We start from the raw sequence: 27,701 nt of genomic DNA on the forward strand, positions 1-27,701 counted from the left end.
TTTCAACTTACCATTTGTTCGTCATTGTGACGCTTCTCAGGTTGGACTGGGAGCTGCCCTGTATCAGCATCAAGATGGAAAATTGAGAGTTATCGGTTACGGTTCTAGGACGTTGACAGACGCCGAGAAGAATTACCATCTACATTCTGGAAAATTGGAGTTCCTGGCATTGAAATAGGCTATCTGTGAATGATTTAGAGATTATCTCTACAACAGCAAAGAGTTTGAGGTATACACTGACAACAATCCTTTGACCTACAGTATGTCCTCACTACAGCCAAACTGAATGCAACGGGTCAGAGATGGGTCGCTGAATTAGCTGACTTCGATTGCAGCATCAAGTACAGGCCAGGAAAATGCAATGCGGATGCTGACGGATTGTCAAGAATGCCACGAGAGCCTGAGGAGTTCATGCTAGAATGCTCGGAGGAAGTCAGTCTGGAAGCAATTGAGAGCACTACCCAAGCAGTACAAGCTTAACAAGAGGAAGACACACCATTGTGGTGTCCGTTGACGGTAAAAGTGAGAGAACAAGATCACCCCCTGACCATTCAACAACTACCAAAAGGAAAAATCCGTAGAGCACAATGGGAAAATCAGATAATTGGTAGAATACTACTTTATGTGGACCAAAATCGTTTTCCAAGTAAACTGGAGAGAGATAATGAGTCACAAGCAGTATTTGTTTTAGTTAAAGAATGGACGAAAGCTCTACCTCAGTGAAGACGGTATCCTGTATCATAAAGGAGGACAAAACTGGTAGTTGGTACTACCCAGGGTATTCCGTAGGTTGCTCTTGAAAGAACTCCATGAAAACATGGGACACCTGGGAGTGGAAAGGATAACCAACTTTATCCGTGAACGTTTCTTCTGGCCGTACATGCAGAGAGATATTGAGAGGTACGTGACCAAGGAGTGTGGGTGTCTGAAAGATAAGCATCCCAACACATCAACCTGGGCACCTATGGGCAACATCCAAACTAAGTATCCGTTTGAGATAGACTTTCTACATCTTGAGACGTGCAATGTTGGTTACGAATACATATTGGTGGTGATGGACCATTTTACTTGATTCGCTCAAACATATGCCACCACTAATAAAGCGGGTCGAACAGTGGCAGAGAAGATCTTCAATGATTTTGCATTGAGTTTTGGGTTCCCTACAAGGTTACAACATGACCAAGGAAGAGAATTTGAGAACCAGCTCTTTGCCAAGCTAGGAAAGTACTATAGAATTCAGAGATCCCACACAACGCCATATCACCCAGAGGGTAATGGACAAGTGGAACATTTTAACCGGACATTATTGTCGATGTTGCGCACTTTAACAGCTGACGAGAAGAAAGACTAGAAGAGTTCTCTTTCAAAAGTGGTACGTGCCTATAACTGTACAAAGAGCGATGCAACGGGTTACTCACCCTTCTTCCTATTGTATTGACAATCGCCAAGACTGCCAATTGACATCATGTTCGATACTCCGGTGTCAGAGACTTACAGAACATATCCGGAGTACGTTCGGAAATGGAAGGAAAGGATGGCAGAGGCATACAACATAGCGCCCAAAGTGGTTACGCAAGGACAGAGCAAGAGTAAGGAGTACTATGATCGAAAATGTTATGGAGCAGAATTGGCACCGGGAAGCCGGGTGCTAGTCAAGAACGTATGTGAGAAAGGTGGTCCAGGAAAACTTAGTTCGTACTGGGAAGACAAGGTGTATGTGGTCGTAAGGAGGAAAGCCGATGACAGTCCAGTGTATGAAATCCGATTGGAAGCGGGAGACAAGAAAACCAGAATAGTCCATCGGAATTTACTACTACCCTGTGTTTATCTCCCACCATAACAAGATTTCCCAGAAGTAGAGCGACATCGTCTGAGATCGACTAAGGGATCACCACAGACTGAAGCTGCAGAGGTGGAGTGACCTTGAAAGTTCCGATGAAGAAGAGCACACCGTTGTATTTCTCAGACCGGCAAGGAGAGGGATGTACCATCCTCAGGAAAGTGAACTAAGCCCCGAGGCTCTAGAGTTTGTACCAAGGAGTACAGATGAAGTCCAATTCAGATCTGATGATCAAACACTGGTCTCTTAAGAGACCAATCGACACTTAGGAGGAGCGGAATTACCAGACCGTGCGGAAACAGGTGATTCAGGGGGAGTACAGGAACTTACAGAGGGAGCTCTAAGAGCATCTGAGGAAGCAAGGGAAATGAGTGCGGTGGAAGAATCTCCTGTGACCAAAGAACCCGTGGTATCTGAGGAACAACCCACCAGGAGGATGTCGACTCGAGAAGTGAGGAGGCCCGTGATGCTGACGTACGAGACACATGGTGAACTGAGTCAAGTGCCAAGGTATCTCTGCCTGTGGACCAGGTAAGCCCACTTGAGTGGTATTCACCACCGAGAGGCAGTATGGAAGATGTTGCCTGGTGGAAAGACTTGTTTTCATGCTTTGATTTTTCCTTAAAAGACTTTGTAGAAACAAAGAACTGTTAAGGCCTAGTGAGAGAGACAGCTGGTTGAAGACGTACGAAAAGCTCCAGCTGAAGAAACGCTGATTGTGTTAATTGTTTATTTCTTACAAGAGTACTACAAGAAAAAGGTCATAGAATAGATTGTTATAAATGTTTCTAAATGTTACGCCAATTTGTATATAAAGCTACTCAACTTTCACCACTGTCTCAGAATTGGTCAGATTGACCAATTAAGGCAAATGTCGAGGACGACATTCAAAAAGGAGGGAAGAGTGTGACATGCAGAAGTAGTGCTGTTGCTTCAAAAGCATCCAGCAACTATAAGAGTTAACACAGTTACAAGAGACAGGAAGTGTTGTGCTTCAGAAGCATCCAGCAACTAGAGGGGTTAACACAGTCACAGGAGACAGGGAGTGTTTAGCAGAGCCCCAGGGGGATCGTGAGGAACTTGTTTATTAGTCTGGCTGGAGCCGAAGAGAAAGGTGGAGTATGATCTGTATCTCACTTATTAGTCTGGGTGGAGCCGAAGAGAAAGGTGGTGTATGATCTGTATCTCACAGAAGGCAAGTGAACAGAATTCAGGTCAGGACGGAAGCTAAACACAGGTCAGATAGACGACCTGAACTAACAGTGCAGAGTATTATCAGACAGAAAGATAAGGACTGGAAGGAATCATGTCACAGGGATCATCTCCCTCATCAACCCCCCCCCATCTCCATGCAGGATAAAGAATACTGTGTACTATTGTGTCCTTGTGAAGGAAAAACCTGTGGTTGTGTATGCGTAGAAGTGTGCTGCAAAGAGATCTAATCTGGCCCCCTCAGACCCAATCCTGGTATGCATGGCCCCCTCAGACCCAATCCTGGTATGCATGGCCCCCTCATCCCCAATCCTGGTATGCATGCCCCCCTCATCCCCAATCCTGATATGCATGGCCCCTTCATCTCCAATCCTGGTATGCATGGGCCCCTCATTCCCAATCCTGGTATGCATAGCACCCCTCCTCCCCAATCCTGATATGCATTGCCCCCTCCTCCCCAATCCCGATATGCATGGCCCCCTCATCCCCAATCCTGATATGCATTGCCCCCTCATCCCCAATCCCAGTATGCATGGCCCCCTCAGACCCAATCCTGGTATGCATGGCCCTCTGAGACCCAGTCCTGGTATGCATGGCCCTTCATCCCCAATCCTGATATGCATGGCCCCCTCATCCCCAATCCTGGTATGCATGGGCCCCTCATCACCAATCCTGATATGCATTGCCCCCTCATCCCCAATCCTGATATGCAGGATAAATATATAATATTAATATTAATCTTAATATTCATGGCCCCTATCCTGGCATACATGGCCCCCCATCACTGCACACATGAAAAAAATAAACACTTCTACTCACCTTCCTTCCTCCCCTTGGCTCCAGCGCTGCTGTCTTGTCGATAGCTGATCTCAGCATCTGAGCAGTGCATGACATCACTGCCATGTGCCCTCAGAAGCCGAGGTGAGCTGCGGGGATATTCATTCCTCACCACGCCAGGACTATGGGAGTGGAGAGGAGTGAATAGTCATTCTTCTTAATAGCGTGCACTGTTAGTGACGCGCCCAGGGGATGGGGACGACTTGGCGCCCGGGCCTTGTTGCCTGACTCTGGGGGATGTCACGGTGGTTGGCTCCCGGGCCCGTACCCTGGGGTCACTCTTAAAAGAAGGGGAAGTTATATGGGATAGGGGAATGTTTGTGACGCCACCCGTGGTGTCTGGTGAGGATCACCAGCGCTGCGACAGTCCTCTGAGGTCGGTGTTCAGGAAGCTAGTTGGTGCGGCTCCCCACAGGTGGAGCGGGGCCTCAGGGCAGCGTAAGTGAGGGGGATGCAGGACAGAGGGGACCCAGCCGGGTCAGAGGAAGAATAGGCACACTCACACAACAGTTCACTTCAGTACCTTTACTGGTGGTGTTTCAGGCACAATCCAGGGCACTTTAGGGTGAAGGGTGCATATCAGGACTCTCCCCAGTGAGTGGGTGTAGGGCCTCCTGTTGCTTGCCTTTCCTTGATAGGTTTCTGACCTGCCTGGAGCTAGGCCTAACTTGGTCTCTGTCTTGCACCTGCTAACCTGGTGGTAGGGCCTTTTGTTGGAGTTCACACTCCCTGGTCTCTGGGGCCTCCGTGACTCCTGACCCTGGTATAACAGTCAGCTTTTGGTGTTCCTGGGACATGTAGTTCGCCAGGGGTTCCGGTTGTTTCTGCTGGGTGTAAGGAATCCCTGCGGACCCAGTGTCCGGTAAATGGTTTTGGGGTGAGCTGGTTAAGCTCCTCTGCCCCCTATGATACTCTCCTTCCACTCGCCTTCGGCCACGCTCGGTGCCCTCACTAGGCTTAACACTGCAGCAGGCACGCTGCGCTTCGCCGCTCTTTTGGCGTCGGCACGCCCTAGGCTCACTAACTCGAGCTCTCTGAGTCTGGACTGAACTGACTGGGCTCCACTGCAGTCTAGCTTCTGCAGGAGCTCCTCTCAACAGACTGCCTGCCTAACTCCACCCTCCAGTATATATGTCCCTATCCGGGCTCCCTCTGGTGGTCTGAGGTGGTAGGGTGGAGGTGTGTGAATGCTATGAGGGCCTCTTGTGGAGAAGTCCATCCATGCACCCCTCTGGGATCTGTGGCACCAATGCGCAGCAGGGCGCCACATTCCCCCCTAGCAAAGCTCAGTACTCCCGGACTGAAGTAATTTTTATAACAGGTAACAACAATAACTCTTCCCTTTATGGGAGGCACTTTGCTTGAACGTTGCATAATAAAACATTATAAATAATAAATATATACATACATACAATAAGAAACCTCAGAATTTGTCTGTTCCGGTGAGGTCCCCTGACAGGGTGTCCATCTCACGGGTAAAGTACAAGGTAGCTTGAGGGACCTGTCCAAAGCAAACCCTCAACGTAGGCCCTGGGGTGGCTGCAGGGCATGGCGATCCTGAGTTGGACCTCCACTTCTGCCACGCCAGACAGGTTTTTGTTCTGAGGTCACCTAAAGGGGCACTCCAGGGAGTGAAATTATTTACAGCAAACAGTTTTTGGGCTGCACACAGTCCTCAGCCACAAAGTTCTTTATATACCCTTACGGGTAACTAGAGATAACAAGGGAAGCGTCCATATCACTTAAATTGTCCATTAGTAAGGCAAAGCACAAGTTAAGAAATACACACATGAAAATACACAATATAATGCCCCAGGAGCAACTATTTACACTGTCAAGAGTTTCCTTCTCTATTCTCTGTATCTGACAGGGGTCTGACCTCGTGTGCTACGTGTCGACTTATGTGGTACTGGGATGCGTGAGGCACTAGTGTTTGCACTATCTCCCACTCTGTCAGTTCTAAGTGTTAGGGGACTGCAGGGTTGCCTTAACCTCTCTGTGGGACTGGCAAGTATACCATTGGCTGGGCCTTCTTGCTCTGCTTCAACCGGGGATCCTTCTTCCGGGGATTCTTCTTGAGCAGGCTCTTCTGAAGCACTTACAGATTCTACTTGCTGTGGAGGGTCTTCTGGCGTTGAAAGAAGTGGATCACAGGTATTATTACTGCTCCTTCTTAGTTGAGGCCAATCTGCCGGGAAATCTCCTAAGTCAGTATGGAGTACTGCTTCCTTAGGTTCCTCAGGTACGGTGAGAGGAACTTCTTCTTGGGGCTTTAGCAGGTCTGGACACAACTTCAGATGGTCTCTAGATACCGTTGCCGTCGTTATTCCTCCGTCTTTGCTAATCAAACAGGTCTTCTTGTTATCAAATCTTGAATTTAACACAGTGTAGGGTTCTCTCTCCCACTGGTCATCAAGTTTGTGGTTTCTCCTTTTCCTCTTTAACACCACTTCTCCTGGTGTGAAGGGTTCGGCGGGCGCACTTTTATTGTAGTGGGCTTCCTGCTTGTCCCTTACCCGAGTGAGACTGTCTTCGACACAGGCCTGTACTCTTCTGTACTGCTCCTATCTGGTCGTGTCCCAGTCCTCAGTGGACATATCTGCTTCAGGTTCTACTACACCAAGCTCCAGGTCCATGGGCAACTTCCCGGGTCTTGCTCACATGAGATATGCTGGAGTACAATTGGTGGAACTCACAGGTATGTGGTTGTACAGATCTACCAGGTCAGGTAGTAGGTCTGGCCACTGATTTCTCTCCTCTAGTGGTAGGGTCTTCAGCAGGTTGATGATGATGTTATTCATCTTTTCACAGAGACCATTAGTTTGGGGGTGGTACGGTGTAGTCCGGATCTTTTTACACCCGTACAGATGGCAGAACTCCTTGAACAGATCGGCTTCAAAGGCTGGGCCTTGATCCGTCAGCACCTGCTCCGGGTATCCATGGGGCTTGCAGAAGTATGCCTGAAACGTCCTCGCTGCTTTCTCTGCCGTCAGATCCTTGACGGGGGCGACCACCAGGAACCAGGAGTAGTGATCCACCATGGTCAGGGCATAGGAATATTCTGACGTGCTGGGTGACAGCTTGACATGATCCAGGGCCACGATCTCCAAGGGACGAGTCGTCTTGATGGGTTGCAGGGGTGCCTTCTGGCCGCTGTAGTCTTTTCTTCTGAGGCTACAGGGTCCACAATTCCGGCACCTTCTCTCAATGAAACTGCGCATTCCTACCCAATAAAACCGACACTTCAGCAGTGTTTCTAGCTTCTTCCAGCCAAAGTGCCCCGCCTGATCGTGGTAGGCTTCCAACACCATCTGGATGTCTGTCTTGGTCACCACTATCTGCCATACCATCTCATAGGTTTTGGGGTTGACGTACCTCCGGCACAGCTTCTCTCTATAAATGAACAGCCGGCTCTTTTCATTCCACAGCTGCTTGGCTTGTAGAGACGCGTCCTTCTCCAGGGAGGAACCTTCTTGAGTTATCAGCTCTTTGATACGGCTGACAACCGGGTCGCTGTCCTGGGTCTCCTTCCAGCTGTGGTGAGGCAGGGGGATTAACGTCTTACCGCGATGCCTCCTGGAGACTCGTTGCTCGTGGACCATTCCATTCCGATGAAAGGCAAGTAGTTCAATCTCCTCCAGGTCATCCACTTCTTCTTCAGTGTCCGACTGGTGAGGCATCCTGGACAGGGCATCGGCATTGGCGTTCTTGCGGCCTGCCCGGTACTTAATGGTGAATTGGTAGTTTGACAGCCGAGCCATCCATCGTTGCTCCATGGCTCCTAACTTGGCTGTTTCTAGATGAGTCAAGGGGTTGTTATCAGTGAAGGCAGTGAACTTACTGGAGGCTAGGCAGTGCTTGAACAGTTCAGTGATGGCCCAGACCAGGGCCAGGAACTCCAACTTAAAGCTGCTATAGTTCTCTGGGTTCCTCTCGGTCGGGCGGAGCTTCCTGCTTGCATAGGCGATCACCTTCTCTCGGCCATCCTGCTTCTGACTCAGTACAGTTCCTAATCCTTCGTTGCTGGCATCAGTGTACAGCAGGAACGGTTGGCTGTAGTCAGGGTAGGCTAGGATCTCTTCGCCGGTCAGGATCTCCTTCATCACCTTATAGGATTCAGCTTGCTCCTTACCCCACTGGAACGGGGGATTTGTGCCTCTGGGGGGCTGTCCTACCAGGAGGTCTTGCAGAGGCGCCGCTTTCTTGGTATAGTCCTTCACAAACCTCTGGTAGTACCCGACTAGTCCCAGGAACTGACGTACCTCCTTGAGGCTCTTCGGCTCCGGCCATTTCTGGATGGCAGTAACCTTCTCCGGGACTGGTGCTACTCCCTCTGGACTGACCATGTGCCCCAGGTACTGTACCTTTCGCTTGAGCAGGTGGCACTTTGAGGGCTTCAGCTTCATCTCATACCAGGACAGCGACTCAAATATCTCCGCCAGGTGATTCAAGTGGTCCTCATATGTTTTGAAGTACACTATCACGTCGTCCAGGTATAGTAGTACAGTCTCGAAGTTGCGGTGTCCCAGGCAGCACTCCATCAATCTCTGGAATGTTCCGGGGGCGTTGCAGAGTCCAAACGGCATACTGTTGAACTCGCAGAGTCCCATCGGGGTAGTGAAGGCCATCTTCTCCCGATCCTCCTCAGCAACAGCTACTTTCCAGTACCCACTAGTGAGGTCAAGGGTGGAGAAGTAATTTGCAGACTTTAAGGCAGCCAGGGATTCCTCTATACGTGGTAAAGGGTATGCATCTTTATGTGTAATGCGATTTACTTGTCGGTAATCTACACACATTCTCATGCTTCCGTCCTTTTTCCTGACTAGAACTAGGGGAGCTGCCCAGGGACTACAACTATCCCTTACTACCCCTGCCTTCTTCATGTCATGCAACATCTCCTTCGCCTTCTGGTAGTGTGCTGGTGGTATAGGCCTGTAACGTTCTTTGATGGGTGGATGGTCACCTGTGGGGATATGGTGTTGTACCCCCTTAATCCTCCCAAAGTCAAGTGGGTGCTTACTGAATACCTGCGCGTATTCCTGAACCACCCAGTGTACACCCTGCTTCTGATGGGCAGGAGTGGTGTCTGTCCCAACATGGAGGTGTTGACACCAATCCTCCACCTGGGTTCCCGGGTCATTATCCTCCACTTCGTCTGGTGAGGTTAAGGACTCCGCCGTGTGTATGAAGTTGTTATCTACTGTGTACAGTTTGGCAACAGTGGCGTAGCGTGGTAATCTAATCTCGTCCTCCCCATAGTTCAGAAGACGGACGGGCACCCTCCCATTGCGTACATCCACTACCCCTCTGGCAGCTAAGAGTGTAGGTCTATGCTCTGAGCTAAGGGGCTCTACTACCGCCTGGTAGCTCCGTCCTTTGAGACCTATTACTGCTCTACACCAAATCAACATTTCACTCATCGGGGGAATCACAATGGGTACCGGGTCTGTCACCCGTACGTTACCAATTTCACCGCCTGTCAGCTTTACCTGTTGCTGGTACATAAGGGCTCGGATCTCTTTCTGGAGCGCCCTTCTCTGCCCTGGTCTGGTGGTGTCAGCTATCTGTTGGAGCAAGAACAACACTTCTTCCAAACAGTTACTAACAATATTTGTGCCAAGTATCATATACAAGTCTGTAACATCAGGATTAGTCTCTACTACAATTAGTCCCTGGTCCTTCAGTTCCACTCTTCCCACCTTTACTGCCACATCCTTAACCCCGACTAGGTTAAGGGGGAGGCTGTTTGAGGCATACACGGAAAGATTTGGATCTGGTGGGTGAAGATCTTGGATCCACCTGCGCCTGTTAGAGGCATTTGATGGCTGATTAAATCAGACATCAAGTGCGGGGAAAGATGTGGGCTCAGCGCTGGAGTCTGCATCAAAGGCAAGAATACGTCACTGGTCATGAAGGGGTTAAGGTGGTTTGTTTGCTGGTTACGAGTAGTTGGTTACGAGTTCGTAGACATCAAACATGTATAGGTCCTATTTTATTTAAGTGGTGAAAAAAAAATCCAAAGTTTGCTAAAAAAAAAAAAAAAAAAAAAAATGCCACCATTTTCCGAGACCCGCAGCATCTCCATTGTTCGGGATCTGGGGCCGGGTGAGGGCTTATTTTTTGCGTGCTGAGCTAACGTTTTGATTTATACCATTTTGGAGTAGATCCGATGTTTTGATCGCCCCTTATTACATTTTATTGCACTGTTGGGGTGACCAAAAAAACGTAATTCTGGCGTTTAGAATTTTTTTCTCGTTGCGCTGTTTACCGATTGGATTAATTCTTTTTTTAGATTGATAGATCGGGCGATTCTGAACGTGGCGATACCAAATATGTGTATGTGTTTTTTTTTTATTATTTTATTTTGAATAGGGCGAAAGGGGGGTGATTTAAACTTTTATATATTTTTTTATTTTTTTAATATTTTTAAAAACATTTTTTTTACACTTTTTGCATGCTTCAATAGTCTCCGTAGGAGACTAGAAGCAGCACTTGTCTGATCGTCTCTGCTACATAGAGGTGATCAGCAGATCACCTCTATGTAGCAGAAATGCTACTGTACTATGAGCGCCGACCACTAGGTGTCGCTCGTAGTAATCTTTACTTGACAACCACTGGAGTCTGCTGCATCGGTGACTGGCAATCATGTGACGGAGTCGCCAATGGGAGGGGCCAATGCTGTGCTTCAGGCGCGGCGATGTTAAATGCCGCTGTCAGAGATTGACAGCGGCATTTAACTGGTTAACAGCCGCGGATGGATCGCGATTCCACCGGCAGCTGTTGTGGGCACATGTCAGCTGTATAAATCAGCTGACGTGCCTGGTTCAGTGCTGGCTCAGCGCCGGAGCCCGCGCTGAACAGGGGGTGATGATGTGAGGCGTACTAATACGCCCCATGTCGTAAAGGGGTTAATACCCTAGTAGTGCGTTTAATGTCTTTGTTGTGGTAAAAGTTGTTCCAGAATATTAACTTGTTTTTTTGGGGGGATCTATAGATAGAGGTCGTCCCCATGACAGGAAACTCTTTGAAGTTCTGATAAATGTTTTCTATGTTGTATGTTTGTATCTGAACAAGTCAGCCACATTCCCACATCCTCTGCCGTGATCACGCATTTTTATCCAAAGGGACGTTTAAATTTTTTTTTTTGCAGAAGGTTTTGGGGAAGGAGGCACCATTGTGGATTCTAATTTTCCTAGATCCTCAGGCCATTGTATGTGTGTTAGGCAGCGCTAATTTTCAGGCTGCACCTACAGGTGCATCTCACTAAATTATAATATCGTCAAAAAGTTAAATTTATTTCAGTTCTTCAATACAAAAAGTGAAACTCCTATATTATATAGAGTCATTACAAACAGAGTGATCTATTTCAAGTGTTTATTTCTGTTAATGTTGATGATCAACACATAATGAAAACACAAAAGTCATTATCTCAGTAAATTAGAATAATTAACAAAAAACACCTGCAAAGGCTTCCTAAGCGTTTAAAAAGGTCCCTTAGTCTGTTTCAGTAGGCTCCGCAATCATGGGGAAGACTGCTGACTTAACAGATCATAGAATCATAGAATCATAGAATCATAGAATGGTAGAGTTGGAAGGGACCTCCTGGGTCATCTGGTCCAACCCCCTGCTCAAAGCAGGATTCACTAGATCATCTCAGACAGATTTCTGTCCAGCCTCTGTTTGAAGACGTCCATTGAAGGGGAACTCACCACCTCTCGCGGCAGCCTGTTCCACTCCTTAATCACCCTAACTGTCAAAAAGTTTTTTCTAATATCTAATCTGTGTCTCCTCCCATTTAGTTTCATCCCATTGCTTCTAGTCTTTCCTTGTGCAAATGAGAATAATGATGATCCTTCTACAATGTGACAGCCCTTGACATATTTGTAGACAGCTATTAAGTCTCCTCTCAGTCTTCTTTTTTGCAAGCTGTCCAGAAGGCAGTCATTGACACACTCCACAAGGTCCCAGAGTTCCAATTTTCATTTGGAAATGAAGGTCCCAGAGTCTGGAGGAAGAGTGGAGAGGCCACAATCCAAGCTGCTTGAGGTCTAGTGTGAAGTTTCCACAATCAGTGATGGTTTGGGGAGCCATGTCATCTGCTGGTGTAGGTCCACTGTGTTTTATCAAGACCAAAGTCAGTGCAGCCGTCTACCAGGAAATTTTAGAGCACTTCATGCTTCCCTGTGCCGACAAGCTTTTTGGAGATGGAAATATCATTCTCCAGCAGGACTTGGCACCTGTCCACACTGCCAAAAGTGCCAATACCTGGTTTAAAAACAGCAGTATCACTGTGTTTGATTGGCAGCAAACTCACCTGACCTTAACCCCATAGAAAATCTATGGGGTATTGTCAAGAGGAAGATGAGAGACACCAGACCCAACAATGCAGACGAGCTGAAGGGTGCTATCAAAGCAACCTGGGCTTCCATAACACCTCAGCAGTGCCACAGGCTGATCGCCTCAATGCCACGCAGCATTTGATGCAGTAATTGATGCAAAAGGAGCCCCGACCAAGTATTGAGTGCATTTACTGAACATACAGTGGGGAAAAAAAGTATTGTGACTGTTTGAGGTTGCGGACAGGTGTCTTTTATACTGATAAAAAGTTCAAACAGGTGCCAGTACTACAGGTAATGAGTGGAAGACAGAGGCGCCTCTTAAAGAAGAAGTTACAGGTTTGTGAGAGCCAGAAGTTTTGCTTGTTTGTAGGTCACCAAATACTTATTTTCCACCAAAATTTGAAAAAAAATGTCTTTCCAAATCAGACAATGTGATTTTCAGGATTTGTTTTCTCATTTTGTCTCTCATAGTTGAGGTCTACCTATGATGTCAATTACAGGCCTCTCATCTTTTTAAGTGGGACAACTTGCACAGTTGGTGGCTGACTAAATACTTTTTTCCCCACTGTACATTTCAGTAGACCAACATTGCAGATTTTAAAAACATTTTTCAAGCTGTTGTTATTAAATATTCTAATTTACTGAGATAATGACTTTTGTGTTTTCATTGGCTGTAAGCCATAATCATCAACAGTAACAGAAATAAACACTTGAAATAGATCACTCTGTATGTAATGACTCTATATAATATTGGAGTTTCACTTTTTGTATTGAAGAACAGAAATAAATTAACTTTCTGATGATATTCTAATTTAGTGAGATGCACCTGTAGATTTGCTACATGGAACGATGGCCGATGTAAGTGCAACCCGGTGATTGGTAATAAAGCACATATGCTGCCCGTGGCCGATATTCCTAATAATTTAGACAGGTGTTCAGATGGGAAGAGAGGAGACGTAGGCGCCATCCTGGTGTAATAGAAGTAGTGCGGAGCCCTGCACCGAGCGGAGACCCGAGGAAAAACACTGAAACGCTCTAGGGTGGCGCTCTACTTCCCTGGAGAAATGCAGTGTGCCGAAGAAAAGAACATAATTATGAGCATGTGGAAAGATCTTTTCTAAATGTTTGGTCCAGTGGAACAACAATTGGGATCAGGAGGGAAAGATGAGCTCTTCTGAGGCTGACTGTGGTTGTGCACCAGCCCCTTCTCTTTTTCTCGTCCTTCGGTTGAACTTGATGGACCTTTGTCTTTTTTCAACCGTAACTATGATTGTATCATTGCCCGCACTCTTTGTCTGCGGCAGCACGCACACCGTACTCCAGTGAGGTCTTCCTTCACCCATGTGGCTTTCATGGTGGGCACACTCTACAGCAGCAGCTTAGTTTATTCCATCCCTCTCCAACAGTCCCGATAAGTCATCTGCCCACCAGGATTAGTCACTTGTGGTGCTGTCCTGGTTTCTGGCCCCACGTTACTGGCCGGGGTCTCCAACTGGTTGCCGTCACATCGCTGCTGACCCCTCAGTACCCGCACGTCTGTGGGTAATATCTCTCTACTTGGGTGTCTTGCTGTCTCTCTAAGATGCCCCTCACATCGCCGACTTATTCGTTGTCTTCTCCTGAGGGCATGGTGAGCTATCTAGCTTTTTTTTCAATTTCAGCACACATTCTTCTCTTATAAGACCTACTCTAATCTCCTCTTCCCATAAGACATGAGGCCTCCAGGCACCACGTCACACAACGGCAGCACCTGCGATCAAGGACCATCATTAAATCTTCCAGTCCCTTCCACTAGGACAACTGTAATGCGGCCAAACTGCAAGTGCCCCTACTTGTCCACTTACAACATCACTCTGTAAGGGTGAGGCAAAGTTATATAAGGGATGTGACAGAGACTGTCGTGTACCTGCCCCTGAAGACAAAAATTAGCATAAGATGAATATTGACATGCAGTTTTATGGCGTAATGTGAAATGTGACTAATGTACACTGTTATGTACTGATTCTGCTGTGTGGGTACTGTAAGGTAACGCCTAAGGTAACCTGGTACACTCAGCTCAGGGGTAGGGAAAGCATAGGATTAGATAGAGGTTAGGGTTTAGGGCCCAGGACAGTGACAGAGTGGGGCTTATCAGTGTACAGTAATAGGAATAGTGTAGGATACAGTTAAATGTTTGGGACCAGTCCAGCATGGGAGGGGTAAAGTCAAGTAAAAAGGGGAAACACTTCCTGGTTTAGTTAGAGAAAGTTAGAGAAATTGTGAGGTTCGTGTGAAGTTCAGGTTCAAGTGACAGTGGGCTGGAGGCATGTGGAGTACACATAGTTCTGGTAGCATGAGTTGGTACCAGATTTACTGCAGACATTCCTGTAACATCCTCATGCTACGGCCCGAACTAGGCACTGAGGAGTGCTCCTTAATCCTTTCCATATAGAGGAAGCCGGAAGGGGAAATGCGTGAGGGAAATGTAACTGATATCGGGAGTGCTGTGGTGCCGGATGTGAAATCCCTGGGACTGACAAAAGGATCAAGAGTAGAGATAGTCCAAGCTGATCAGAAGCAAGAGCTTGACATGTATGGTGTTGATGGAACCGAAGGGTGCTGTGCCCGATACTGCGCATTAAAGACTGTTGTATCTGAACTGTGAAGGGGGGGAAGAGCCTAGGCTCTGAATAGAAGATCCATGACAAATATAAGGGCAAATGGTATAAATTTTATTGAACAAATACAATTAGGGGTGAAGAAACATACATAGAAGACACAGTGTCTTAAAAGGGCGCGCACAGTGGAATAAAACACTCCATAAGAGCCATAATTAAGACACTATATATAATCACCTCATATATCATTAGTATGCAGGTAGTTAATTATGTATGTCGCTTATGGAAGCTTGATAGAATCTATAGATCAACCATGAAAAACATGTCTAAAAGAGGCCTATTGCCTCTGAATGGAGATTACCTTAAATGTCTGCCCACGTGCGCGCCACCCCCGACGCGCGTTTCGGCGGTCAGCCCCTTTGTCAAGATCAATGATCCTTCTCATCCATTAGTCCTAATTTGGCAATTTTTTGTGATGGAATACAATAAGTACAATGTGATTATTACATATATATTGCCCATATCTGTCAGATTTCTTTTTATCTGAACTGTCCAGTAAAGTTGAACTTGTTATAACAAACCGGGTGTCCCTTGATATGTGTGCGGCTGGACCTGGAACTGAGGACGTGGATGCAACGGGGGCCTCCGGCCTGTATGGGGGTGCACTGCACTGTACACAGCATTACACTACTGGGCTGGGACACTATGTGTTTGTGGGTTGCCAGGGCATGGAGAAGCAGCAGCTCGCCCACAGCTACCGCCCTGGACACCTCACAGCTAAAATGGTTGTAAAACGGAGACATAAAAATGTTTGCATTGAAATTAGAATGGGGAAAAAAGCGACACTGACCCTCCCCGATCTCCCAGTTCTCCTTACAAGGTACACTCAGCCAATCAGTGTCTCACTCGAGAAATGAGGCAGAACCCAGAAGCAGAGACCACTGGGGACCGATAAGTGTCAGGTATTGTCCTGCATGGAACGGTTATGGTGAATATCACTTTCTTAAAGGTGAAATGTCATCAAGTCAAAAGGAGCCATATTTTGTTATTTTATTCTCTCTGCTCCCCTGAGTTTATAGTTTTAAAATCCACCATATGGTTCCGGAGATATGGGCCTTTTTTATTTAGCAGCAGTCTAAAGACATGCCCACGTAGGACCATGTAAGCCATGCCCCTGAGGATGGCATGAGCCATGCCCTGAAATCCTGTGAGCCACGCCCTATAGAATACTGTGATCCAAGCCCCTGGGGACCCTGTGAGCCATGCCCCTGAGGATCCCATAAGCCACGCCCATGGGATCCTGTGAGCCATGCCCCTGAGGATCCCATAAGCCATGCCCTGGGGGTCCTGTGAGCCACTCCCCTGAGGATCCTGTGAGACACTCCTTTGAGGATCCTGTGAGCCACACCCCTGGGACCCTGTGAGCCCTGCCCTGAGGATCCCGTGAGCCATGCCCCTGAAGATCACATAAGCTACGCCCCTGGGGATCCTATGATACACTCTCCTGAGGATCATGTGAGCCACTCCCATGATGATCCTGTCAGTCATGCCCTTGAGGATCCCGTGAGTCATGCCTCTGAGGATCCCATAAGCCACGCCCCTGGGGAATCCTGTGAGCCACTCCCCTGAGGATCCTGTGAGCCTCTCCCCTGAGGATTTGTGAGCCATGCCCGAGGATCCTGTGAATCACGCCCCCTGAGGACCCTGTGAGTCATGCCCCTGAGGATCCCATAAGCCATGCCCCCTGGGGAATCCTGTGAGCAACTCCCCTAAGGATCCTGTGCGCCACTCCCCTGAGAATCTGAGTCACGCCCCTAAGGATCCTGTGAGTCACGCCTCTGAGGATCTGTGAGTCACGCCCCTCAGGATCCTGTGAGTCACACCTCTGAGGATCCTGTGAATCACACCCCCTGAGAACCCTGTGAGTCATGCCCCTGAGGATCCCGTAAGCCACGTCCCCTGGGGATCCTGTGAGCCACTCCCCTAAGGATCCTGTTGGCCACACCCCTGAGGATCTGTGAGCCACGCCCCTGAGGAACTTGTGAGTCCCGCCTCTGAGGATCATGTGAGCCACTCCCATGAGGATCTGTGAGTCACACCCCTAAGGATCCTGTGAGTCACGCCTCTGAGGATCTGTGAGTCATGCCCCTGAGGATCCTGTGACTCACGCCTCTGAGGATCCTGTGAATCACGCCCCCTGAGGACCCTGTGAGTCAAGCCCCTGAGGATCCCGTAAGACACGCCCCCTGGGGATCCTGTGAGACACTCCCCTAAGGATCCTGTGAACCATTTCCCTAAGGATCCTGTGAGTCACGTCCCTGAGGATCCTGTGAGTCATTCCCTCATTATTATGAGCATAAAAATTAGCGCTAAAAAAGGCCCCTATCTCTGGAACTGTAGGGCGGATTTTTAAAAAACAAAAACCTGAGTACTTTGGAACGCCGGGAATAAAATAAGAGCAGAATCTGGTCCCTTTTGACCTGGTGACATTTCAACTGCTTGTATGACATGATTTCAGTTTAAGGCTGGTGGACCACAATGCACAGAGTGGTCAGCAGTGACTGATATGGGCCCGAAAGCCCGGTGCCCCCTGCCTGGCATCGGCCCCCTTCTCCCTACACCCACCATACATGACAGAAGAACCCAGGAGCGTGAGTGTGGGCCGAGCCCGCTCCATACCCGCTGGGCGCCAGCTGTTCTACACTGCAGATACCTCCTGTGATTGGCGGGAGCTCGAATCACACAAGTTTAAACCCTTAGATGTCACGGCAAGCAGTGACAATGGCATCTAAGTGGATAGATAGGGGTCAGAGACGTCATCACCTCCATAGGGCAACTGCAACCCTCGTTGGAACCAGATGGGTTGGTTAATGGCCAAAGATTGTGCCCTTGTGTGACACCTCTGTCGCCCTCCCTGGGTTCTTGGGGTACTCAGAGCTGGGTCAGTGTAGGGGTCGCGGGGGATGCAGTCGTGGCCTAGACCCGTTCCGTGCCCAGGGCTGTCACATTAAAAATAATGGGCTTTCAAGTAAGAGTGGTATTTCGACTATGCCACCTCCTGTTTCCGGTGATGGACACCAGCGCTGCTACAGTCCACTGAGGCTGGTGTTACGGGCAGCTAAGATGGGACGGCTCCCCGCAGGCGGAGCAGGCCTCAGGGCAAGGTGAGAAGGAATGGTGGGTGCAGTGCCGCGCAGGAAATAACAGGCTGAGGCGGTGTGTGAAGTCATCCGGGGCTTTACTCACTTTAGATGAACTTTCAGCCGCAAAGCTTCTCTCTGCTACACACGGCGTACTGCGGCCACCGGGAAGGGGGTCCAGCACTTTCCAGATAGATCAGGAGCACCTGTCGAGACCCTTCTGGTGTGTGTTCCTCTCCTTTGTAAGTTCTCCCACTAAGTCTTCTCCTGACTGTGTGTGGTACCAACGTGGTGTAAGGCCGGGTCCCACTGGATAAACGCAGTGTGAGAGATACAGGTGGCGACTCTGCTCCGTCCGCATCCCCCTGGGATCCACTAAGCCTCCGGGCTTTTCTGACTGAGACGTGAAGTAACAAAGTCAGATATCGGGGGCCGGTTACCCCTCTTGCAGCAGGAATCCCTCTGACTAGGCCAGAGTAAAGAATACAGTTGGCGTAGGCCGCTCCGTCCGTATCCCCCTGGGATCCTTTTGCCTGTGGAGCCTATCTCCTCCGCTCCCCTCCAGGCCTTCTTAGGTAGGGACCTTGACCAGGTAGAGACACGGGTTAACTCTGACCCGCTCCTCGTCTCAAGGCCAGAGTACGAGGACCGCGAACCTTCCGCCAGCTACAGCCTCTTGCTGGACCCTGACAGAATACCCTCAATCAAAGACCCTGAACCTAAGATGGCCGTAGATTAAATATGAATCAATAACTGTTTCCTAAAAGTGTGTCCTCCACCCTCACCCACTATATGGTTCCCCCTATCTTTGGTTCCCCCCATCTCCTCTATCCCGGGGCAGCACCCTGGTGCATTTAGGCCCCCTTCAGGACAGGAGTGGTGTAGTGTTGAGTGGTGAAGTGGGGTCCTGTGAGAAGCTCCATCCTTACCTGGAAGAGGAGATACCACACCTCAAGCTGAGGTGCAGTACCCCTGTGGCGACTGAACCCTCAGGGGCGCCACACCTTCACTCTAGGACCCCCAGATTTCTATACGTGCTCCTGGTGGTCGGGGGTGATTCTGGGCATCGGTATAAGTGGTTGGTGCAGCCCTAAGAATGACGCCCACCGCGGCAGCGCAGGAGTTTTTATATTTAGAGATTAGAATTTCACAGCATCTTCTGCTTCATATTTGGGAAGGAGACAAAACATGACGCTGTCACTTTAAGACTTTTCTTCCCCATGGAACGGCCTATGTACAAATCAACAGAAGGAAATGAGCAGAACGGCGGTCACACTGCCCAGCACCGCCCGCCAGTGATCAGCAGCAGCGGGATCCCCCACCAGGCACCTGCTCACTCTGCACTGGCCACACCCCAAACTCAACGCCACGCCCCCTCTTGTCTCTGGCTGTGATAACAATCGCCCCCCCTCCCATTCTTCCAGAGCTCCGCCCATCTCATAAAACATCAAAAGGAATCCGGCAGGGCCCGCCCCTCCGCTCCTCTGTGATTGGTGGGTTTCCGGCAGGCCTCGCCCCTCTGCTTTCTTGTCGTGTTCTTAGTGACCCCGCCCCCTCCAGCCGTTCGCCGAGGATCCTGCCGCTGTGTGAGATGAGGAGCGCTCGGCCCCGAGAGATGCTGCAGCCGTGCTGAGTGCGAGGTAAGCGGGAGCGCGCCCGGTGACAGGTGGAGGCCGGAGAGGCGGCAACAGGCACGGGCACAGGAGGGTTCGCCCGGGGGAGATGAGCGGAACACGGACAGGTAGGATGGAGGAGGGGGGGATGTGGAGAGCGGAGCTGGGGGCGGCGGCGGCTGAGCCGTTAGCTTTTGTTTCCATGTGTATAGCCGGCAGTGCTATCTCCGGAGCCAGGCCGCCATTGTCTGCAGCCAGCTGCTCTCCGCTCACCGGGACCGAGAGGCAGAGAGGCGGCTGTAGTGTGCTGCTGTCTCCATTACATACAATATAGCTCTATCTGTGTATATAATACGCGCCCCCACATGTACATGTATACTGTATATACACTGTGCCCCCACATGTACATATATACTGTATATATACACTGCGCCCCCACATGTACACTGTATATACACTGCGCCCCCACATGTACATGTACATGTATACTGTATATATACACTGTGCCCCCACATGTACATATATACTGTATATATACACTGCGCCCCCACATGTACATATATACTGTATATATACACTGCGCCCCCACATGTACACTGTATATACACTGTGCCCCCACATGTACATGTATACTGTATATATACACTGTGCCCCCACATGTACATATATACTGTATATATACACTGCGCCTCCACATGTACATATATACTGTATATACACTGTGCCCCCACATGTACACTGTATATACACTGCGCCCCCACATGTACATGTATACTGTATATATACACTGCGCCCCCACATGTACATGTATACTGTATATATACACTGCGCCCCCACATGTACATGTATACTGTATATACACTGCGCCCCCACATGTACATATATACTGTATATATACACTGCGCCCCCACATGTACACTGTATATACACTGCGCCCCCACATGTACATATATACTGTATATATACACTGCGCCCCCACATGTACACTGTATATACACTGCGCCCCCACATGTACATATATACTGTATATATACACTGCGCCCCCACATGTACACTGTATATACACTGCGCCCCCACATGTACATATATACTGTATATATACACTGCGCCCCCACATGTACACTGTATATACACTGCGCCCCCACATGTACATATATACTGTATATATACACTGCGCCCCCACATGTACACTGTATATACACTGCGCCCCCACATGTACATATATACTGTATATATACACTGCGCCCCCACATGTACACTGTATATACACTGCGCCCCCACATGTACACTGTATATACACTGCGCCCCCACATGTACACTGTATATACACTGCGCCCCCACATGTACATATATACTGTATATATATACACTGCGCCCCCACATGTACACTGTATATACACTGCGCCCCCACATGTACATATATACTGTATATACACTGTGCCCCCACATGTACACTGTATATACACTGTGCCCCCACATGTACACTGTATATACACTGTGCCCCCACATGTACACGTATACTGTATATACACTGTGCCCCCACATGTACATGTATACTGTATATACACTGCGCCCCCACATGTACACTGTATATACACTGCGCCCCCACATGTACACTGTATATACACTGCGCCCCCACATGTACACTGTATATACACTGCGCCCCCACATGTACATGTACACTGTATATACACTGCGCCCCCACATGTACATGTACACTGTATATACACTGCGCCCCCACATGTACATGTATACTGTATATACACTGCGCCCCCACATGTACATGTATACTGTATATACACTGTGCCCCCACATGTACACTGTATATACACTGCGCCCCCACATGTACATGTATACTGTATATACACTGTGCCCCCACATGTACACTGTATATACACTGCGCCCCCACATGTACATATATACTGTATATATACACTGCGCCCCCACATGTACACTGTATATACACTGCGCCCCCACATGTACACTGTATATACACTGCGCCCCCACATGTACACTGTATATACACTGCGCCCCCACATGTACACTGTATATACACTGCGCCCCCACATGTACACTGTATATACACTGCGCCCCCACATGTACACTGTATATACACTGCGCCCCCACATGTACACTGTATATACACTGCGCCCCCACATGTACATATATACTGTATATATACACTGCGCCCCCACATGTACACTGTATATACACTGCGCCCCCACATGTACATATATACTGTATATATACACTGCGCCCCCACATGTACACTGTATATACACTGCGCCCCCACATGTACATATATACTGTATATATACACTGCGCCCCCACATGTACACTGTATATACACTGCGCCCCCACATGTACATATATACTGTATATATACACTGCGCCCCCACATGTACACTGTATATACACTGCGCCCCCACATGTACATATATACTGTATATATACACTGCGCCCCCACATGTACACTGTATATACACTGCGCCCCCACATGTACATATATACTGTATATATACACTGCGCCCCACATGTACACTGTATATACACTGCGCCCCCACATGTACACTGTATATACACTGCGCCCCCACATGTACATATATACTGTATATATACACTGCGCCCCCACATGTACACTGTATATACACTGCGCCCCCACATGTACATATATACTGTATATATACACTGCGCCCCCACATGTACACTGTATATACACTGCGCCCCCACATGTACATATATACTGTATATATACACTGCGCCCCCACATGTACACTGTATATACACTGCGCCCCCACATGTACATATATACTGTATATATACACTGCGCCCCCACATGTACACTGTATATACACTGCGCCCCCACATGTACATATATACTGTATATATACACTGTGCCCCCACATGTACACTGTATATACACTGTGCCCCCACATGTACACTGTATATACACTGTGCCCCCACATGTACACTGTATATACACTGTGCCCCCACATGTATACTGTATATACACTGTGCCCCCACATGTACACTGTATATACACTGTGCCCCCACATGTACACTGTATATACACTGTGCCCCCACATGTACACTGTATATACACTGCGCCCCCACATGTACACTGTATATACACTGCGCCCCCACATGTACACTGTATATACACTGCGCCCCCACATGTACATGTACACTGTATATACACTGCGCCCCCACATGTATACTGTATATACACTGCGCCCCCACATGTACATGTATACTGTATATACACTGTGCCCCCACATGTACACTGTATATACACTGCGCCCCCACATGTACATGTATACTGTATATACACTGTGCCCCCACATGTACACTGTATATACACTGCGCCCCCACATGTATATATACACTGCGCCCCCACATGTACACTGTATATACACTGCGCCCCCACATGTACACTGTATATACACTGCGCCCCCACATGTACACTGTATATACACTGCGCCCCCACATGTACATATATACTGTATATATACACTGCGCCCCCACATGTACACTGTATATACACTGCGCCCCCACATGTACATATATACTGTATATATACAATGCGCCCCCACATGTACACTGTATATACACTGCGCCCCCACATGTACATATATACTGTATATATACACTGCGCCCCCACATGTACACTGTATATACACTGCGCCCCCACATGTATATATACACTGCGCCCCCACATGTACACTGTATATACACTGTGCCCCCACATGTACATGTATACTGTATATACACTGTGCCCCCACATGTACATGTATACTGTATATACACTGTGCCCCCACATGTACATGTATACTGTATATACACTGTGCCCCCACATGTACATGTATACTGTATATACACTGTGCCCCCACATGTACATGTATACTGTGTATATACACTGCGCCCCCACATGTACATGTATACTGTGTATATACACTGCGCCCCCACATGTACATGTATACTGTGTATATACACTGCGCCCCCACATGTACATGTATACTGTGTATATACACTGCGCCCCCACATGTACATGTATACTGTGTATATACACTGCGCCCCCACATGTACATGTACATGTACACTGTATATACACTGTGCCCCCACATGTACATGTACACTGTATATACACTGTGCCCCCACATGTACATGTACACTGTATATACACTGTGCCCCCACATGTACATGTATACTGTATATACACTGTGCCCCCACATGTACATGTATACTGTATATACACTGTGCCCCCACATGTACATGTATATACACTGTGCCCCCACATGTACATGTATACTGTATATACACTGCGCCCCCACATGTACATGTATACTGTATATATACACTGCGCCCCCACATGTACATGTATACTGTATATATACACTGCGCCCCCACATGTACATGTATACTGTATATATACACTGCGCCCCCACATGTACATGTATACTGTATATATACACTGCGCCCCCACATGTACATGTATACTGTATATACCCAGTGCGCCCCCACATGTACATGTATACTGTATATACCCAGTGCGCCCCCACATGTACATGTATACTGTATATACCCAGTGCGCCCCCACGTGTACATGTGTACTGTATATACCCAGTGCGCCCCCACGTGTACATGTGTACTGTATATACCCAGTGCGCCCCCACGTGTACATGTGTACTGTATATACCCACTGCGCCCCCACGTGTACATGTGTACTGTGTATACCCACTGCACCCCCACGTGTACAGACCAAAAGTTTGGACACACCTCATTTAAAGATTTTTCTGTATTTTCATGACTATGAAAATTGTACATTCACACTGAAGGCATCAAAACGATGAATTAACACATGTGGAATTATATACTTAACAAAAAAGTGTGAAACAACTGAAAATATGTCTTATATTCTAGGTTCTTCAAAGTAGCCACCTTTTGCTTTGATGACTGCTTTGCACACTCTTGGCATTCTCTTGATGAGCTTCAAGAGGTAGTCACCGGAATTGGTCTTCCAACAATCTTGAAGGAGTTCCCAGAGATACTTACCACTTGTTGGCCCTTTTGCCTTCACTCTGCGGTCCAGCTCATCCCAAACCATCTCGATTGGGTTCAGGTCTGGTGACTGTGGAGGCCAGGTCATCTGGCATAGCACCCCATCACTCTCCTTCTTGGTCAAATAGCCCTTACACAGCCTGGAGGTGTGTTTGGGGTCATTGTCCTGTTGAAAAATAAATGATGGTCCAACTAAACGCAAACCGGATGGAATAGCATGCCGCTGCCAAATGCTGTGGTAGCCATGCTGGTTCAGTATGCCTTCAATTTTGAATAAATCCCCAACAGTGTCACCAGCAAAGCACCCCCACACCATCACACCTCCTCCTCCATGCTTCACAGTGGGAACCAGGCATGTAGAGTCCATCCGTTCACCTTTTCTGCGTCGCACAAAGACACGGTGGTTGGAACCAAATATCTCAAATTTGGACTCATCAGACCAAAGCACAGATTTCCACTGGTCTAATCTCCATTCCTTGTGTTCTTTAGCCCAAACAAGTCTCTTCTGCTTGTTGCCTGTCCTTAGCAGTGGTTTCCTAGGAGCTATTTTACCATGAAGGCCTGCTGCACAAAGTCTCCTCTTAACAGTTGTTGAAGAGATGTGTCTGCTGCTAGAACTCTGTGTGGCATTGACCTGGTCTCTAATCTGAGCTGCTGTTAACCTGCGATTTCTGAGGCTGGTGACTCGGATAAACTTATCCTCAGAAGCAGAGGTGACTCTTGGTCTTCCTTTCCTGGGGCTGTCCTCATGTGAGCCAGTTTCTTTGTAGCGCTTGATGGTTTTTGCAACTGCACTTGTGGACACTTTCAGAGTTTGCCCAATTTTTGGGACTGACTGACCTTCATTTCTTAAAGTAATGATGGCCACTCATTTTTCTTTACTGGGCTGCTTTTTTCTTGCCATAATACAAATTCTAACAGTCTATTCAGTAGGACTATCAGCTGTGTATCCACCAGACTTCTGCACAACACAACTGATGGTCCCAACCCCATTTATAAGGCAAGAAATCCCACTTATTAAACCTGACAGGGCACACCTGTGAAGTGAAAACCATTTCTGGTGACTACCTCTTGAAGCTCATCAAGAGAATGCCAAGGGTGTGCAAAGCAGTCATCAAAGCAAAAGGTGGCTACTTTGAAGAACCTAGAATATAAGACATATTTTCAGTTGTTTCACACTTTTCTGTTAAGTATATAATTCCACATGTGTTAATTCATAGTTTTGATGCCTTCAGTGTGAATGTACAATTTTCATAGTCATGAAAATACAGAAAAAAAATGTTTAAATGAGAAGGTGTGTCCAAACTTTTGGTCTGTACTGTGTATGCATGTATGTGTGTGTGTATATATATATATATATATATATATATATATATATATATATATATATATATATATATATATATATATATATATATATATATATATATATACACTGTGCCCCCACATGTACATATATACTGTATATATACACTGCAACTCCACCCTGTATATACTGTATACACTGCACCTCCATTATATATGTACAGAGCACAGAACCTCCATATGTATTGTAAATACACAGTAATGTCATCATATTTCTATGTATAGTCGAAGTACTGTAATTTCACTGTATTTAGTGCACAGTACCTCTATATATATATATATATATATATATATATATATATATATATATATATATATTATATGCTGTATACTCTGTACCTCTGCACTGTATATACGCTACACCTCAAATATATACTGTGTAAACACTGCACCATCATCTGAATATACTGTGCTGTGGATTCGCTGCACCTCCAATATACACTGTGTTCCAAATTATTATGCAAATAATATTTTCTCAGATTTTCCAAAATTCCCTATATGAATTGCAGTCATAGTAATTTTCCAGTGAAATAACTATTAGAGTACAACTGAAAGGTTTTTGTACAAACTGCCTATAACAGTATATTTTAAAAAAAATAAAACACTCAAACTGCACTCAAAATGCATGTTCCAAATTATTATGCACAGCAGAGTTTTCAACCTTTTCATTTGAATAAAGAACAAAAAAAATGGTCATTTTTGAAATTATAAGCATTAGCAGGTTATTACACACTGAAATCAAACAGTTTTCAACTCAAAACTTTATTCTAGGTGATGTTACATTTGCACATAGGACCCCTTGTTCGAAAGGAGCTTCTGAACTCTCGTCCATTGAATTTGTCAGGTTTTGGATGGTTTCTGCTTCAATTGTTTTGCATGAGGACAGAATACCCTCCCAGAGCTGATGCTTAGATGTCAACTGCCTCCCGCCATCATAGACACTCCTTTTGATGATGCTCCAGAGGTTCTCAATGGGGTTGAGGTCAGGGGAGCATGGGTGCCACACCATAAGTTTGTCCCCTTTTATGCCTATAGCAGCCAGAGATGCAGATGTGTTATGTGCAGCATGAGACGGGCCTCCGCCTCCGCCCCCCCCCCCCCCCCTGTGTATGCGGTGTGCTGCCTCCGCCCCCCCCCCTGTGTATGCGGTGCGCCGCCTCCGCCCCCCCCCCCCCCCGTGTATGCGGTGTGCCGCCTCCGCCCCCCCCCCCCCCTGTGTATGCGGTGCGCCGCCTCCGCCCAATTATGCATCCAGCACTTATATGCATCTATGGGTGCAAAGACCCCAAGGTAGGTTATCACAAAAACCTTATACATAAATCCAGTGCACTGCTTACTACATGGACACTATATACAGTGTGCAGGCAGACGGTATATAGCCAGTGCACTGCGCACTACATGGACGCCATATACAGTGTGCAGACGGTATATAATCAGTGCACTGCACACTACATGGACGTCATATACAGTGTGCAGACGGTATATAACCAGTGCACTGCGCACTACATGGACGCTATATACAGTGTGCAGATTGTATATGACCAGTGCACTGCGCACTACATGGACACCATATACAGTGTGCAGACGGTATATGACCAGTGCACTGCGCACTACATGGACACTATACACAGTGTGCAGACGGTATATGACCAGTGCACTGCGCTGATATTTTCTTCCTTCCTTATGTGACATTATCCTAC

General features: G+C 47.6%; 1 protein-coding gene across 3 annotated transcripts in view; it reads left to right on the top strand.

The window, feature by feature from the left end:
• Positions 1-19,491: 19,491 nt before the first annotated feature.
• LOC141154862 (SLAIN motif-containing protein-like) overlaps positions 19,492-27,701 on the top strand; it is a 30,150-nt gene continuing 21,940 nt past the window's right edge. Inside the window, exon 1 of one of the 3 annotated variants that reach the window (XM_073641380.1) lies at positions 19,492-19,605. The gene's annotated coding sequence lies outside the window, so the exon portion shown is untranslated. Of the gene's footprint in view, positions 19,707-27,701 lie in introns of all 3 variants that reach the window. The other 2 variants (XM_073641381.1, XM_073641379.1) reach the window with 2 other exon arrangements.

This window comes from Phyllobates terribilis, unplaced genomic scaffold (genome assembly GCF_046119375.1).
Source record: "Phyllobates terribilis strain yellow unplaced genomic scaffold, ASM4611937v1 Scaffold_7__3_contigs__length_470593459, whole genome shotgun sequence".
NCBI classification, from domain to species: Eukaryota; Metazoa; Chordata; class Amphibia; order Anura; family Dendrobatidae; genus Phyllobates; species Phyllobates terribilis.